General features: G+C 43.6%; 1 protein-coding gene across 6 annotated transcripts in view; it reads right to left on the minus strand.

Moving 5' to 3' along the window:
• The window catches only part of nrip1b (nuclear receptor interacting protein 1b), a 38666-nt gene that overhangs the window by 7700 nt on the left and 16301 nt on the right, over nucleotides 1-14665 (minus strand). Inside the window, exon 1 of one of the 6 annotated variants that reach the window (XM_082549530.1) lies at nucleotides 10176-10329. The exons of 4 other annotated variants lie outside the window; for them this stretch is intronic. The gene's annotated coding sequence lies outside the window, so the exon portion shown is untranslated. Of the gene's footprint in view, nucleotides 1-6717; nucleotides 6808-10175; nucleotides 10330-14665 lie in introns of those variants that run through there. One more of the 6 variants, XM_082549528.1, reaches the window with a different exon arrangement.

A 14665-nucleotide genomic window follows, 5' to 3' on the forward strand; every position in this document is an offset into this window, starting at 1 on the left:
CAAGAGCGGAGAATCATTCTTGTTCTGCAAAGTAATTGTCATTTAATTCCCTTTGATTGTAGCATGTAATGAGTTACATTGCTCATGCATACCTAAAGTAACAGAATTACAGTGCTACACTACTTTTTAACAATTAAACGAATAAAAAAGAGAGACCAAATAAGACATATGAACTATGAGACAACATTTACATTCCGAAAACATTTCCACTTATCCACTTATAAAATTCAGCTTTATAATAGTACGCTCAACTCTTACTATTCTAAATATTCTGCACATTTTGGGAGGTTTACAGTGCACCGCACATAAACAGAGCAGAGCTGCATCAAGGATATAACAGACAAGGTGCACTTAACTGTCGAGCACGTCTATATTATTGGGAGGGGTTGCTTAAGGTTCAGGTGCACCTATCACACCACACCACTGTCAGGAGGGCAGAGCCAGTGACACTGGGGTGAACATTGTGCCAGTTGCCATGACACTGTCAGCAGTGCTGCTCTGGGAGACCTCTGCTCTGAACCCTGTCAGCGTGGTTTCCGTGGATACAGGGCACCGCCGACAGTCCTGGCCGCATCCCGTAAAGGTTAATTAATACAGAGTTTCCACCTCGCCTCAGCTGCTGTCCGTGTCCTTTCCCGATGCCGTCCTCACCTTTGGTGTCCGCTGAGCGGACCGACATAGCGGGTCACACGACAGGACAGCAGCCAGTGATTATGACGAAAGGCCATGGCAACCCACCACACAGTCACCGGGCTGAATATTTCACATAGAGGGCAACAGCGAGGGCCAGAAACAACAAGGTGGCAGGCTTCTAATCAGCCTGAAATCCATCCTTGGGGCCAAGGTCCACAGGTTGTCATGACAGTAAGGGCAACAAGGTGGCACTTTTAATGCCACCTTGGAAGTGAGCTGGGATTAGACGCTGGATTTAAGATGATCAGTCTGAGCAGCAGTAGGAAAACAATCAGCTTGGCAATTTAAAAAGACCTTTTCATACCAAAGGTCTAGAATAGGTTGATTAGACTCTTTGTGGTGCACTCCCTCGAAGTGAATAAGTTAACTGAGACTGGCCCATCAGCGTCAGTTACAGTTCAAGGCCATCTTTAAGCTGGTGACCTAAATCTGACAACAACAAAAGCCAACCTGGTCACACTGGGCCATCTGACGTCTGTTGTCATGCTAATCTTAGATGCTCAGGATTAGACTATTTTCCTGCCAGCCTGCTTAGCACAATCATAATAGAACGGCCTGTAAAGACACGTTTGATGGGCACAGTAAACATGTACGCATGTTTACCTTCCACACAGCCTGGCAGCATTACTAATATGCTGGGAGTCAGCCCCACAGTTAGTGAGAGAAAGGGAAACAAAAAAAAGAGCACTGACAGTTTTAACACAGGGAATTCTGTTAATCTCTGCTACTGGCAATGAACCTTTGGAATTACAGTTGACCTTGTCTATGTTTTTGCCCAAAGACACTTCTATACAGAGCAGACAAGGTAGCATGGGGACACACTGACACTGCACTATATCAGTATATATACAAGAGGTCCAAAGCTGCTGCATTCACTGCATCACATAAAGCACAAATTACTTGAAACAAAAGCGAGGCCCTTCAGGCTCTCGAGATGCATTTAATGACAGAGCCGGTGTCAAAAAGCCCTGCCACGGCAAGGGCACGGGAAAATGCGTTCTGCTCAGTGGCACAGCTCAAATAAATGACCTTAATATAGGGAAAGCTGTCCTCCATCCTGAGCCCCTAAAGCACACGACCCTCTTCCTCTCCACTTTCACAATGCGTGCATTACTTTTACATGCTCTCCCCTGGTGTATACATTGAAAATGACCTTACACATCTGTTAACATGTCATCTCATTGGTGGTGGCACCCAAAATGCCTGACCTCCACCCCCTCCTCCCACAACACCAATGAGCTGCTGTATGGTTTCTGTGGTGATTATCCATTATCCTTGACAATGTCAGCCAATGACAGAGCAGGCACCGGTCTAAAATGATTTTTACCCCTACAGTCAGCCACGTACATGCGCGGGGGAGGGCAAATGATGGGGATGGGGGTGAGGCTTCATCATCCCTTGGCTGGTTGACTCTTCATCTATTTCTTTCCGTTTCACTCCTCTGGTACTTAAAAGACACTCTGAACAGGAAAGGTCACTGCACTCTCGGTCGCACCACAAGGTCGACTGAACGTGTCGATGCAGATGTCTCGGATTAAGTTTTAAAACGTGAGCTTCGCTCTCCTCCCCTAACCCCCAGATTACACTTCCTCCACCACCGCCACCAGGAACAAACAAACACACTTCTTGGTAATCCAGTGTTTTTCCCCTTTCCCAATCTTTAAAAAAAGCGAGTTTCTAAACGACCTTCATCGTCAGCAATGGTAATCCACTTAAGCCATTTAAAATGTATGAGACCAAACAAAATAATTAAAACGGGGGTAAGAGCCAAAGGAGCGGCAGTTAAAGTCAAGGTCATCCATGCCGCCAAGGCTTTTCCACTTGATGCAACAGCTGGTGTCCATGCAAAGCTCTGGGCGTTAATAAAAAGTGACAATGCTGCCTGAGCGGTGTGTATTACTAATGTCTGACACCAGCCTGGCAGATGTGTTCTCCCTGCATTAAAGGGGAGTCAAGGTTAAAGGAATTTAAAAGGAGAGGCAATGCCTAAACACTATTATATCATGTAATCTGCAGCCCAGCCCTGCTGCACATACTCAACAGGGTAGCTCACTTACACATGCAGCGTGACCGCTATTTGTAAATTCAATATGGCCTGACATGATTAAATAAGACAAAACATAAGCTACCTGACCAAATGCAGTTGCTCCGAACCTTCCGCAAGCGAACGAGTCCACGAGAGGAAAGTTGAATTAAAAAGCTCGTGTTCACCTTGAGAAAGGTAAAGAAGAGGATAAACATGCTACTGAACAGCGGGAGAGCCTGAGCAAGAAAATGCTTTTGCAGATAAGTCAATCGGGACAAAATAACACTGAAACGCAATACACAGAAACACGCACGCCCACACAGTGAGAACTAGGGCATACTGACCCACTTCTTAGGATGCATTGACCAAACAAGTCATGCATAGCCCGCACACACCCCCCATGTGAGCGCGCTCAAACCCATGGATGCACCCCGCATAGAGGAAATGCGATACGTGAGTGCAGGAAAGTCAGATTTCTTGACTTAAGCAGCACAGGTTGCCTGCTGGAACATCCTACTCAGAGTGTGCTGGGGACATTTCAGAAAATGGGACCAGAGTGCTAAACTTCTCAGGCTGCATCTGGCCTTGGATGAGGAGCGGGGGCGGAATTTAACTTCATCAGTACAAAGAGTTCTTAGGGTTGAGAGAGAGACAGGATAGAGGAATTCATGCATGCTGATGAGTCATCCAAGCACTTCATAGCCCAGCTGAGCAGCTAGCCAAACTAGCCTGTGTATCCCTGCACTGTATCACAGCATCGGACACTCTTTACCTTACATGCCCAGGCTCGCGTGGATGTGCTTACCAAAGTGTTTGCGTCCATAGTAAATATTTGTGTGCCATTTGGAAGACCCACCCAAGGGCCATTTCCTGAGTGGCTGAGAATTAGCGCATCAATTAAACACACACACACACATTCCTTGTTAATGAGCCGTGGCTGCCATCAATCTATACCTGATTCGTTTCTATTGGGCTCCGAGGTAATCTTCTGCTTACATCGCCTGTCTGAAATGGCGCTCATTTCCCTCCCGAAACAACACACATTTTCCATTTGTAAACACTGTCGCTGGAAATAGGAACAGCTGATTGCCCAACGGCCAGCTCACCAAAAGGCAGACTAGGCCCTTGAAACAGACTGCAGTCACTTTGCAATTGAGATCAAATGTCCCACTGTCAGACTGCCCTGAAAGCTGGATAAAACCAGCTAAAAAACCTTGGCCTTTAATGGATCATTTCCATAATATCCTTGGCATCATCCCTAAGAAGGCTGGTGCTATGAGTCAGCAAGATGTCTGGTTTTATTGGGTTAAAAAGAGCCCTGCTTCTTTTTTTCTTTTACTGTAAGTGATATAGGATGGTTTGGAGTATTATAGTGTGTGACAGAGGTCTAAGTGACAGAAAAAGAAGAGGACACATCTCTACTATCATTCCGCCTTTCATAATGCTCCCATTGACCTACTTTTTAGTTTTTAAATCATCCTAATGCTTGCTCCGAGTGAAGCCGGAGAATGGTATCGCAGGGCATAATGGCCTGTGAGGGGACATTCCATTAGAATCATCAAAAACACAACTTCTTTTTTTGTTTTTCCTCTAGATCAGCAAGAATGCAGGGCTATTCAAAGTTCCACAATTAGGGTATCTTTTAAATCAATTAGACACATTTAACCCAATAAAGTATAAAACAATTATGTGCAACCTTTTTTCTGAGAAAAACCTCTCAAGCAGCACCAATCCACTTGGCAGGGCAGAGCTGAGCGCAAGACATTTCAATAAGATTAGTCCTACACCTGGCCTTAAAGCCTGACCGGTGCTCACACGGCCAGAGCTGAGGCAACCACAAAAACAGATCCACTCCACGGCACGGACCGCACAGAAGCAAACTGTTTTCGCAAATATAAAAAGTTGCATTCCTGCTGGCCACTAGAGAAAAGTGTAGGCTTCAGACGCTGACAAGGGTTTCATTTTTCACACTCGGAGCAACATCCAACTTTAACATAAACAAATTAACCACGTTTATGTGCAACTTTGTAACGTGATAATCAGTTTGTATATATGTCGTTGTTGCTGAAATTACAAAGGGACAGTAAGGCGTCGAAGACAGTTAATAACTTAAAAGGTTAACTATACTTTAAATATACCAGGCAAGAGCTTTAGATAACACTGATGCAAACAAGCTGCTGTATGCTTGCCATCCTGCAACCTCAAAGGACCTTGTGCCACTGTGCAATCTTTTGTTACACAACCTGGAGAAACCTCATTATAAGCTGCGGACACACAACCTCGGCTATTTAAACTTGTGTTACAGTCCTTGTGTGACTTTCTTTTCAAGCAAAACACAGAGAGAACGGATTTTAACCAATTCCTAAGCCGAGATAACCCCGATCAATTACACTGGAGATTATAAAGGCATACTTGCCAACACTGCCCTATGGGCAAAGGCTGCTGCAGTTTCATTCGGAAATTCTAAAAAGCCGTTTAAAAAAATAATAAAAAAAATCAGGTGTCCTAGATAACGTTAAATGTTCCACTGAGCCTAAATAAAGCACATTTCATACTGAATAATTTATATACTGGTAAAATGTGTTGATATCACCATAATTTGATAGGACATATTTTTTGCTGGAAAAAGAAAACACTGAGCGCTAAATGACACGGTCACTACCTGTTTGTAGGCACAGGCAACAACAGGGCTGAAAGATGATGACAATAACGTAGTGGCGGAGCGCTACTTTGCAGTTGTGAGATGAACTAATATTGAAGAAAAGATGACAAAGATGGTTTGAAAACTAAATATCACAGAGGAGAGGAGTGACTGCTGCAAGCTGACAGCCCATACATGCCCATCTGCTCTGACTTTTAGGACACACATACAGCTTTACAGCTAACACACAAAGAGAATCAGATTGCCTCATTTGAAAGGTTTACATCCCTGAAATAAATAATTTATATAAAATGAGCAAAATATCATTGGGAACTTGTTGCATCTGTTGCATTAACCTCCTAAGACCTGCACTCAGGGCATGCATTTTTAACTTCTCTTTGCTATTTGGGCTGATTGGGACCTGACGAATGTAAAAACAACCAGATTTCTTTTTTTAAACCTCAATTTTGTTTCAGGGGTAAATCAGATCCACATGAGGACATTTGTTTTAAATTTCGATAGAACAGTGGCAGTATAATGTCCTCGTAAGTGGACATCAGGCCCCTGTAGAGAAAAATTAAGTATTTTGGTCTAGACAACCCAAAATGTGATGTCCACATATGTGGATGCCAGGTCCTAGGAGGTTAAAGCTTTTCTTTAAAATGCTTAGACATGAACTCAGCTGGGATATAGAGCAGGGCGATATGACCAAAAATATTTATCACGATACACATTTGAAAATTTGCGATAACGATATAACTGACGATATAATTGACACTAGACAAAATACTTTACAACTCCAAAAAAACATCAATGTATTTTCACTTAAACAAGCAGCTGTTTTTTATGTGCATTAAAGTTATATAAAAATGTAACAGTGCAAATGCAAATTCCTTGCTGACAGTTTAACCAAAGGGCAGACGACATATCCTCAGCATAACCATGTATAATATCCACAAAACTTAAAAAGAGGTTATACACACACAATACGGTAACATTATGTTGAAGCGCAGTACGTATCACTCCGCGAGGCTCCGCCTACGATAGCCGTAACGCTCCGACAATCCATCAAGCGGTGCGGCTTCGTAGCTTAGCAAAGTCGTACTGAAACATTTGACAGATTTTCGAGCGCCGTGCACATAAAATCGTTTCGAGGTCAGTAAACACGACCAGAGTTCATACATAAGGCACACGGGATTATAAGGGACACTGTTTGCAAGTATGTTTATATTTTCCAAACAACACGGTAATAACGACGGCCCGCTAGCATGCTCTACCAAAAATAGTGCTTTGTTGTGTATCTGACGGACGAAAGCCAAACCAGTTCCACCACTGAAGCTGCAGCATTTTTACAAACCAGTTCTGGTTCATCTGTTTCATTCAACGATCCGCTTTCGCCCTTCTCATTCTGCGTCGCCGCCATGTATGTATGAAAACAAAGGCACTGCGCATGCGCGTTTTATCCATATTCTATCGCCATATTTCATTTTCTTATCGTTGCCCAACATTATACTGGTATTACTGTGAACGGTATGATATGGCCCAGCCCTACTGGGATATTTTTCATATTTAACACACAGCAGGAAAAATGTGTTTGCACTACTGGAGATGAATGGTGTGCAGCACACCTGCGACTCACTCTCACTTTTAAAACCTTTAAACAGGAGACTTAACTATGCACAGTCACTTGAACTTTGTCTGGTTCAAATCAGATAAATGATCAATCCAACTTCATACATGCACCATCAGGTTAACTAAGTGAGAAATTATTTTAAAGATTTTTTTCTTAACTAACAATTTGGAAAGAAATTAGATTTTTTTTATTTGGGTTTTGGGTTGACAGACAAAAAAAGGAGCAAAGGAAATTTCTTATTTTTAACAATCTTTCCCACTTAGCGTTTCATCAATAATGAAAAGGCCCATATGGTTTTACTACAAAATATCATACATATGACAAAAACACATTAGATAAAATGCAGTCTTTTACAGGGATTAAATGTAGCAGCAAGCTAGTGTTAAACTGCAACAAACTGCCTGCTATAAGACCTTTTTCTAGATGTGTGCCAAGATCTTCATGATCTCTGCTGAGCTGTAGATAAATCCATATCCTATAGACACAAGGGCAAAACAAACTTTATTTAGCTTGACCTTCTCCTTATATTTAAGCCTTCCCCTCACCGGTGAGTCTAAGCAGTGGGCTGCACTACTTACTAACTACAGCAGGGTCACTTGAGTGCTAGAATAAAGAAGCAGCGAGGCCCTGCCCGAGCTGCCCTCTGCCTGTCCAGGACTTGTGAGCTGTCCTAGTTAGGAACTAATTTCCAATGTTGGAGTAAAAAATATTTGCCAGACTTATATTTACATAAATATCCCACAATAGAGTTAACAAAAGCCATGTTTATTGACTAGAGTGTTTGGAAAATAAACTATCCATAGTGAAATAACCAACTTTATTAATAGAATTGCCTAAATCAATTAAATTTTATTTATATGGTGCCAATGCACAACAACATGTGCCCCAAAGTGCTTTATATTGTAAGCTAACGACTCTCAGTCACATGACTACCTATGAGCAAGCACCTTGCAACAGTGGGAAGGAAAAACTCCCTTTTAACAGGAAGAAGCTTCAAGCAGAACCAGGCTCAGGGAGGGGCGGGGCCATCTGCCATGAAGCTTGAGGGTAAAGGGAGGGAGACAGAAGAAAAAAAAAAACATACTATGGGAGAAAGAACCAGATTTTAATATTTGCTAATGACTACATACAGTACTGTTGAAAAACTAACAGGGAGTGAAAGGAGATGAGTGAAGATAAAACCCTCAGTGCATCATGGGAAGCCCCCAGCAGCCCAGACCTATTGCAGCATAACTAATGGCCCAGGATCACCCGATCCAGCAGCGACTATAAGCTTCATCAAAAAAAAGTGGAGAGAGCGTCTGTCTCTCAAAACCAAACTCAGACTTCGTTCCACAGTAGAGGTGTCTGAAAGAGTCTGCATCACATTCTACTTTTGAAAATGCTAGAAACCAAAAGTAAGCATGCAATTTGAAAGCAAAGTGCTCTGTTAGGATAATACGGTACTATGAGGTCTGCACGATATGTCAGGGCCCGATTATTCAAGATTTTGTATGCGAGAAGATTTTTGAATTCAATTCTGAATTCAACAGGGAACCAGTGAAATGAAGCTAATAAGGGAGAAATACAGCAATTCTTTGTAGTCCCAGAACTCTCGCTGCAGAATTCAGGTTCAACTGAAGGCTTTTCAGAGCAACCTCATAATAATGAATTAAAATAGAAGTAATAAATGCAACAACAATTTTAGACAGGACATTTCTAATTTTAGCGATATTGCCCAAATGAATGAAGGCAGTGCTTTCCTGCTTTTATACTGGGTCCTCTTAAATACATGCACCAGGTCAATTTGACTTAATCAACTTTTATTGGTCACAGTGATTGGAGAGTTCATGATTTGGGCCCTGCCTATTACACATGGAGAATATAAACATACTTGCAATGCCTGCTCAGTATTGACAGCACAGTGAATGCCACTGACAGGCTGAACAGATTGGTGTCATTGGCTTGGAATTTAAATTTCATAGTGGAATGCGTGCACTGGGCTAAGGGGGGGCAAATTATACATATCTAACACTGAATATCTATATATCCTTTTGCATATCTGCTTTAATTAGACAAACTATTCAGCTTTAATCGGGCCGCCAACACAAATATGTTTCAAAGTTTGGTTTGAAATGCAACTCCAGTTGCATTTCTACAGCTGTGGATCAAGAATATTACAGTTAACCACAACTAGATGTGAAAAGAAACATTTTAGAAATAAAAATGGAAAACTGGACTAAAGGGAGGCAAACTAACTGAAAAGACATTGTGCACTTCAACTATACATTTAAAAAAAAAAAAAAAAAAAAATATACACAACAAATCTTGTTCCTTTTAGACGCTGCTGGGTCAAGCCACAAATTTGTACTAAATACTTTTCTCATTTGCAACACACATCATACCAGGAGTGACAGACGCAGAGCTCAGGCTGCTGTTAGAGCACCAGGGGTATATCTGCTGGGGTTTGTGTACAGCCGACCTTTGCTTCGTAGTTACTGACCCCTCGGCTGTTACCGCAGCAACCTATCCCAATGGGCTAGTGATGACCACACACAAATCTGATCTGATCACTTGCAAATAGCAGTCTGCACGATCTGTCTCTACAGATGTGATTGGAGAAACAAATTTGATTTCCCCGCAGCCTGAACAAAGCCTCCAAGCTTTCTTTCTGGTCGTCATTCCTCAAACTGCTGCTGCTTTTCCGTCTAAGCAGAGGTTAATTGCAATTAATTGCCTTCACCTGGCAGCCCAGGTGTAATCAGCGCTCCATTGAGTAGCCAGAATGAAACCCAGCAGGGCTCTAAAGCAGAACCATACCCATCATTAACACTGTGTTGATGGAAATTGTGCAGTAGAAAGAAAAATAATCTCTTTTTTTTGTAATTGCCTTTACTGTAACTAAGAGAAACCTGCTAATTATCAGCCTAAAAGGGCCAAGACCTGCAGGAAACAGGAAACAAGCATGCCCTTCCCTCAGTCAATCACTGACTGTTAAATCAGACCGAGAGACTGGCGAGGCTCGCACCCAACCGCAGCGGGTATATCGCTTCCTGTATTGAATGTGACTGAGAAAAGACGATCCAGTGGTGGTAAAAAGTAAAAAAGAGGGTAGCAAAAAAGCATTTTGCCTAGTGTGGGTTTAACACCGCTATTGTGCCGTGGCTGTGGGGCGAATGCAGACACACATCATGCTCCCGTACCTTGTCATCCTTAGCTGTGGAGGCTGATACAGGTAAAGTGCAGTAATCAATTTGCTCCACTGGCAGGAGTGCTCCTTTAGAATACTAATCAGGTTTCTTCCCTCCCCTCTTCCCTCATTCAAGCCATTCCTCCACTGCTGCCCCCTCTGCCTTTCTCCTTTCTCGTTCACCTTTCTCATGACTTGACACCCCCAACCCCCCTGGTGCCCCAGACCTGACTAAATGCTAAAGGAGGGCGGGCTGTCTTCTGCACAGATAACTGCTGCCACTAATCAAGACTACGTGCACCGGGGCATGGGATTAAAAGAGCTTGCACAGCTTGACTCAGGCACTGAATGGTGCTAGTGCGTGCACGTACACTTGCACAAGATCAAAAATTTAAAGAAAAAAAAAGAAGCCAGCAGTGCAGCAGTGTCTTGTCCTAGAAACACACATGCACACAGGAGCCTCAGACGAGCAAACAACAAGGTCAACTTAAAAGCTGATGTTAGGTGAACATTCTCGGGCTATAAAAGAACACACACAAGAAGATTAGATCTAATTTGCTCCGCCAGTCAAAACGGGACTCAGTGGCGAGCCACCCATCTCTATCTCTCAGAACACATGTCACGCAGGGAGCCGCAGTGTTGTGCGCATCTAAAGCGAAAGAGGAACAAACTCGACTGCGAATTGACAGGGCCTTAATTCCAGTTCGTTTTTCATTTGGGGAGATGGCTTACAACAAGAGGGGAGGGGAGGGGTCTCTACACCATATCAAACACATGCTGGAGTTGCCTGGAGGCTGTAACAAAGCATCCTCAGTGTTGTGCTACACACACACACACACACACACAGAAGTATATTATGTATATATATATATGTAGGTTTGTGGGTGGGTGGGTGGGTGTGTGTTTCAGAAAAAGAGGAGACAACGCCACCCTATGCATCAGCAGGGAGATTTCATTATGTACATAACGAGTGCCATTAATCGCTCTTAACAAGAGGACACAACCTCACCTTGGCAGTCTCACACGCACAGCAGGAAGGTGGGGGTGGGGGAGATGAAAATATCTATAGCACGCACCGAAATTAAAATTCACCACACTCAAGGACCCGCCGCCTCCTTTTGACCGACCACATCGCGGCCCGAGGGTGCGTGGAGGCAAGCCAGCAGTCATATAGGAGCTGCTCGCCTGATAGACGCATAAAAACACATAAAAAAAAGAACTTAAAAAGAAGAGAAGAAGTGTTAGGAAAATGTCGCAGTGGCGGTTGCCAGCAGGGGCTCGTGCCCTTGACATACTGACACGGGTGGAGGAGGGAGGGTGTCATGTGACACTCCTGTCATTCACCTGATCTCCCGCCTGCCCTCCTGGCCACCTGGCAAATGCACCCACCCCCGCCCCTTTGTGCCGATATATCACCCACCTTCGTGCGACCTCATCCTCCCTGACCTGGCACGGGTACGCCCCACCCTCCCCCTCCCCCACTACAGCACCCATGCCCATTGCCACCACCTCTGCCTCTCTGCAGTACCCTGTCAGCCCCATCGCCAGCTCTCAGTGCTCCCCCCCTCTTCCCTTCCCTCCCTTCCCCATCACCACCACTACCCCACCCCCGCGGCTGTGCAGCAAGGTCAGGTGGGTCACCGTGTCCTCATCTGTAATCCGCTGCCATTCGTCAGCAGCCCCGGCCCAAGCTGGAGGAGAGAGAGAGAGAGAGAGAGAGAGGAGGCTCTCCGACGAGGGGAGAATGCCCAATTAAGCAGCTGTCACACACACACACACAGCTCAACACAGCAGAGCAGGAGAGAGAGCCCGAGAGGGAGGGAGGGAGGCTGCAGAATCAGCCTACTGTCCACAGACACAGGGGTGTGGTGGGGGAGTGTACATGAATCCTTTCAGCTGTGAGTGTCTGTGTATTGTTTGGGTGTGCATGTGTGTGTGTGTGTGTGTGTGTGTGTAGCAGTTGGACGAGGTCAACTTCAGTTTAGACATATCGGACTGCTGTCTGAAGTATATCAGTGGCGATGGGGGGAATGCAGACTTTAGAAGAGATGCTAGAAAATTTTAGGGCAAGTAGTCTTAAAATGACAAAAGTGCTGAAAACGCTCTTGAGTACTGCTTTTATGTGTAACCACAAAATTAATGAGATGATCGGGGAGAAGTGGTTAGATGCTCCTTGGGAAATTAAAAAAAATAACCCCCCAAGAGATAATCATTGCCTAATGGCTGTAAAAAAAATATATCCAAAGGCCGGTCGACACTAACCCCACAGTGGACTGCAGGTTTGAGCAGGTAGAGTTACACTGAAATTCTTTACAGTCACAGACTAGCAGCAGATATCAAATGGGTGACAAATATCCCATAATTGGATCATTCATCACCAGCAAACGCGTCTGTTTTGAGTAATGGGAAAACTAATCAGCAAAAATGATACAGAGACGACTCCACGCCAGGCAGCAGGAAGATTTATGCCAGAGCGATTCCAGACTCAAGCCTGTACCTATTGATTGTTTAGTCTAAATGCTTTTTCGTTTAATCAAAAGAAAGAGTCAAAATGGTACTATGCCAGCTGGGTGATGAACAGGTGTGATCGAGCCTCGGGTCTAGGGCACAGAGGGATTCTTAGTTGGTGAGAGGAGGCTCTTTCCGTACTTGTGTCTTCCTTAGTAATACCTTAAAATGTCAAAGTTCAGCAGGGTTCAGTAGAGCTTCAAATCCAGCTTTGAGTGGTTAGAAAGGATTGCGTCACAAGTGTGAGGGACACTTATCCAGTAAATCCTGTCTGAGTAGAGAGTACAGGTCACGGGGACTTAAGCTAGATGTCATACAATGCTGTGAAGTATTCCTGATTTCTTATTTTCTTGCATATTTCTCACACTTAAATGATTCAGATCATCAAGCTAACCTTAATATTAAACAAAGATAAGCCGAGTTGGTAAAAACAGAAAAAAACCAACGACTTTCTAGTTTTTAATTGATACATTTTATTTATTAAGGGAAAAGGCCTATCCAAACTGACTTGAACCAAACTGGGGGATATGGACTTTTTTTTACCAGAGGCCACTTGATTACGATTAGAGTCCATGAGTTATAAGTTCAGCCTGAAGCGCTTCAAACATCAAGGCTAGCATGCTTTAACATTAATAGCCCTACATGGATATCACAGTGCGGGAAAACAGTATTGCTACAACTACAACATCACTGAGTTTTGCATCGTAGTTTCAGAGCTATTCCAACCCTGCTAAGTACAACTGGACACTGTGTAGCTGCGGGAGAAGCTACATTAGCTGCAGACTACTCGTAAATTAGGATAGTTGTATGTTTTTCATGACTTTTGCTTCTAAATAATCAGAAGCAATTAAGTAACCAATCTTCTATGTGGTATTAAAAGTTACTTTCCGCTGCTCCCTTGTGACAAAGGATCTACATGTTTGATGTGAGTTTTACGCTGGATGCCTTTCCCGACGCAACCCCAAAAGATATTTGTGTGACAGAAATAGTTTTACAACGTAACACACACCGACTCCAGATCTCCTTACATTCTGCATTTTGTAATAATGAAAAAGATTTGTTTGCCTGAATCATTCCAAAAACAACACAGTGGTACCAAATGAGACTAAAAAGTCTACTATTAATGTCACTGCAAAATCTCTATGAAGCTCAGCAGACTCACTACAAGTCCTCGTAGGTATACTTTAGTCATTTCTGTCAGGCCGTATCACTGCACAGCTCCACCCATCTCTGTGATTGTTATTATAATGACTCAGTGTTTTGTCGGCCAGTTCTTCCTGCGTTCTTCCAGCACTGAAAGTACCTAAAGTGCTCCCAAAGTCTAAAGATTGTAATCTGTGATGTCATATTGATGCATAGCCTGAAGCAGCTCCATTAGCGGCCCGGGAGACTGACTTTGTGGACTCATACAATGTCTGCCTGTACTTTTACATCTACAAGGAAATTTAGATGATAGTGGGGCTATTAGTTCTGTTCCAGAAAACATAGCCTTATCTCCGTCCAAAAACCATTCTCCATTACATTCATCTTGTACTTCTTTTCCAATAGTTGTATATTGGTGTAAAATGATACATGAGGAGGCGATAGATGGGCTAGCTCAGGAGCAAAATATACTCTCTCGAAGCTAAATTGCATAGAATAATACGCTAAATGGATTCTGTTCATCATGTGAGTCTTTAACGAGCGAAATCCTCCCCACATTTTCCTGTCACTTGGAGGTCAGAGGTCAGCTACGTAATAGGGCCCCAGGACAAATCAGCGTAGCATCGTGCCAAAAACAAGGACTTGAACCCAGATCCTCAGGCTTAAGTCAACCACGAGCCTGCCGCCCTAAGTGCAATCCTGAAATGTACAGCTGTGTGCTGTTGTAGGACAAGGCCATATTCTCACGCAGCGTAATTGGCGCCGCAAACTGATACCTGATTGACCAGCGAACACATGATGACAGTGTAAACAAGCAGCACACGAGATGGTGAGCCTGTAGATACTACAATA

The sequence above is a fragment of the Aulonocara stuartgranti genome (assembly GCF_965226115.1).
Source record: "Aulonocara stuartgranti genome assembly, chromosome: 10".
Lineage (NCBI taxonomy): Eukaryota > Metazoa > Chordata > Actinopteri > Cichliformes > Cichlidae > Aulonocara > Aulonocara stuartgranti.